The sequence below is a fragment of the Solanum dulcamara genome, chromosome 6 (genome assembly GCF_947179165.1).
Source record: "Solanum dulcamara chromosome 6, daSolDulc1.2, whole genome shotgun sequence".
NCBI lineage: Eukaryota > Viridiplantae > Streptophyta > Magnoliopsida > Solanales > Solanaceae > Solanum > Solanum dulcamara.
The window spans coordinates 46,634,534-46,638,403 of record NC_077242.1 but is presented as its reverse complement, the minus strand read 5'-3'; positions in this window follow the sequence as shown (position 1 = coordinate 46,638,403).

The following is a 3,870-nucleotide window of genomic DNA, read 5'->3' as shown; positions in this document are numbered from 1 at the left end:
CTTATTTAAAGCGCACATATAGATTTATAAATATAAAGCAAACTCTTTACTCCCTTATTTTTTCAAATTTATATTCACCCTATTAAAAGGCTCAAAGATTTGAGAACTTCTATTATCATGTTAAATTATCGATATACTTTCACTAAATCCAAACATAAAGTATGAATATTTTTAATCTTTATATGATTTCTAAATATCAAAATATTTTATTTAGTACTTTTGAATAATTTCTTTAAGAATTCTTCTCGTCTTGTCTTAAGAAATTTAAGAAGGTCGTTCATAAAAATGGAATAGAGGGAGTAACATCGCATTGGATCCGTTTTCATCCTTTCCATATCCTGATCCCTCACTCCTTCTTACCTTTTCACTTTATTTATATGTTGTTGATTTACTTATTTATCTTAATTTCTTACATCAATTTGCCACCAAATTTGAGGTGGAAATGTGTTACTAGTAAGTTTTTTTATTATTTGCCATTTTTAATTACTCATTTTTAGCTCAATGAATATGTACTCATTTGACCAGGTTAGTTTATCTATCCATTAATCTTTTAATTTCCGATCTAGTTTCTCTTTTTTTTATGTCATTCAATAACTTCAAGTATTCTATTGGAAGCAATCAGGTCAATTTCTTTCCTCTTTTATTGTTGATATTATAAGTGTTTTATTTTGTCTAGTAGCCTGAGAGCATGCTTTATTTAATTGAATTCATGAATTTTGTGGTTTCACTTTTTATTCTCGCTCCTCTCTTTCTTTATTAATTTGTTTGCTTATACTCTTATTACTCAATGCCATACTATTTATATAAATGACTAATAAATTAATTGATTGGTTTAATTATATGATCACTTAAATTAATTAATAATTAATTTTCTTCTGTTTTGTCTACTTGTTTCAACTAATAAAATAGATTATCATTATTTAATCGTTTCATCACCTAGCTTTTCTCTCTAATTAATTAAATAAATAGAGACCTTTATTTGCCACCTTTAATTATCCCCTACATAATTTATAAGATTCGATCGGGATCCACCTTTGTGGATCTCGAAAGGTGCCTAACACCTTACTTTTGAGATAACTTGAATCATTACCCAATCTATGGTTTGCCAGACCCTTTTAATTTTATTTATAATTTAGTTTAGAATGGTTCTCTAACACACCTTTAATTTGTTAGGTGACGACTCTTCTTTTCTCTTTTCAAATTCTAAAAATAGTTGTCACGTCGTTGCAATTCTATTTTGAGAAAAATGGAGCGCGACAACTATATGATCCAATTGAGAAGAAGCTTGTGGGAAGCCACAATATCTTCTTCATGGAGAATCAAATCATTGAAGATATTGACAAAACGGAGAAGCTAGAATCTTCAAGTTTTGATGATATAGTTTATTTTGATCAAGTTCCTCATACAAGTGTATATGACGTTGGTGGGCTTGAAGATCATGGTGATGTCTTGAATCATGTCCCAAATCAACATGTTGATGTTGATAATAACAATGATGTTGTTATTGATGATGCTCCTACTCCTCTTAGGAGATCCACAAGACAACATACTCCCTCCTCTCGTTAATCACCTAATGAGTATGTACTACTCACTGATGGGGATGAACCCGAGTGTTATGGAAGATGCTACAAGGATCAATGGATTGAACCAATGCAATATGAGATGAAATTTCTACATGAGAACCACACTTGTGAGTTGGTGAAATTGCATAAGAGCATTAGAGCTTTGAAGAACAAGTGAATGTTTAAAGTTAAAGTTGAAGAACATAGCTTGAAACCGAGGTACAAAGTTAGATTGGTTGTTAAAAGATTTGGTCAAAGGAAGGGTTTTAACTTTGACGAATATTTTCTCATGTCATTAAAATGTCCTCCATTTCGTACAGTTCTTGATTTTTCTGCTAGTCTTAATTTAGAGATTAAGTAGATGAATGTGAAGACGACTTTTTTCATGGTGACTTGGAAGAAGAGATTTATATGGAACAACCTGAGGGCTTCAAAGTAAATGATAAATAAAATTTTGTGTGCAAACTCAAAAAGAGTCTATATGGCCTAAAAAAGCTCCTAGACAGTGGTACAAGAAGTTCAAAATATGTTATGGGGGAGAAAAGCTACAAGAAGACATCTTCAGATCATTGTGTATTTGTACAAAAATTTTCTGACGTATCATCCTCTTACTATATGTGGATGATATGTTGATTGTGGGCAGGAATACTTTCAAGGTTGATGAGTTGAAGAAAACGTTATGTAAGTCTTTCCATATGAATACTTGGGTCATGCTAGTAAATTTTGGGCGTGAGGATTACTCGTCTTAGAGATGAAAAGGAAGATTTACTTGTCACAAAGAAATACATTGAACGTGTACCGGAGAGCTTCAACATGAAGAATGCTAATCATGTTAGCACACCCCTTGCTGCTCATATGAAGTTGAGCAAGAACATGTGTCCTGCAGCTAGGAGGAAAAGAGAGCATGGCCAAAGTTCCATATTCCTCTATCGTCAGAAGTTTAATGTATGCAATGGTATGCACTAGACCTGCTATTGCTCACGCAGTTGGTGTTGTCGGTAGATTTATCGACAATCCAGAAAAAGAGCATTGGAAAATTGTAAAGTGGATACTTAGGTTTCTGAGAGGAAGCTCAGATGAATGCTCGTGTTTTGGAGGATCAATCCAATCTTGAAGGGCTATACAGATGCTGATATGATAAGTGAGCTTGATAACAAAAAATCCACTACTAGATATTTTTTTACTTTTCCAGTAGGGGCTATATCATGGCAGTCTAAGTTGCAAAAGTGTGTTGCATTGTCTACAACTGAAGCTAAGTATATAGCGGCTACTGAAGCTGTCAAAGAGATGATATGACTCAAGTAATTTCTTCAAGAGCTTGGCTTGCTTCAGAAGGAGTATGTGATAGTCAAAGTGCAATAGACTTGAGCAAGAACTCCATGTATCATGCAATGACGAAACACATAGACGTGAGATATCACTAGATTAGAGAAAAGATAGAAGACAAATCTATACATGTTGAAAAGATTCATACAAGTGAAAATCCTGCAGATATACTGACCAAGGCGATACCAAAATATAAGTGCAACCTATGTAGAGAACTTGTCGGCATGAGCGCTCTCTAAGAAGACATAAATACCTCCTTTAGGTGCATGGGATTGGGGGGGGGGGAAGATTTGTAGGGGTCCATCCCATTCCATAAATATTGTTTTAACTTTGTTGCAAGATTTAAAAATTAGAGTCAAAAATATGGATTTGGTAGTTGGCAAATCTCAACAACCAAAAGATCACCATTTTTATCAAACCAAATGTCACCAATAAACCTACCAAAGTTTGAAATATTTATTTTTCATGATGTCACTAATTGTCTCATAGGGACAAAATTTTTTATAAATAGAGCATTTTTACTCATCTGTAAGGACACACCAGGATAAAGAGAAAATATTAGAGAACAAAGTGGGTATCTCATAAACTATAAGAAAATAGTTTGTAAAGAAAAATAGAGTGTAAGCGATATTTTTAAGAAGGCGGAAAAACAAAAAAATGTTATTTCTTTTGAGAATGTAGTAGTCAATTTAAATATTGTACTCGTGACTACACAGTGTAAAATCCTTGCTATAGTGACTATCAATTGCTTCTTTTGACTTGTGGTTTTTCCCATAATTAAAAGGATTTCCACGTAAAATTTTTGGTGTCATTGTTTTTTCATTTTATTCCACTATTTTGACCATATATATTTTTGTGTTGGTCCGCATTTTTCCAACAAAGCATGGTTACGATTTCGCAAGAGTTGAGTGTCCATATATCACCCAAACAAGAAAACAAACAATGATCAGATGGAAAACACGAAAAGATGTTGCAAATTGCC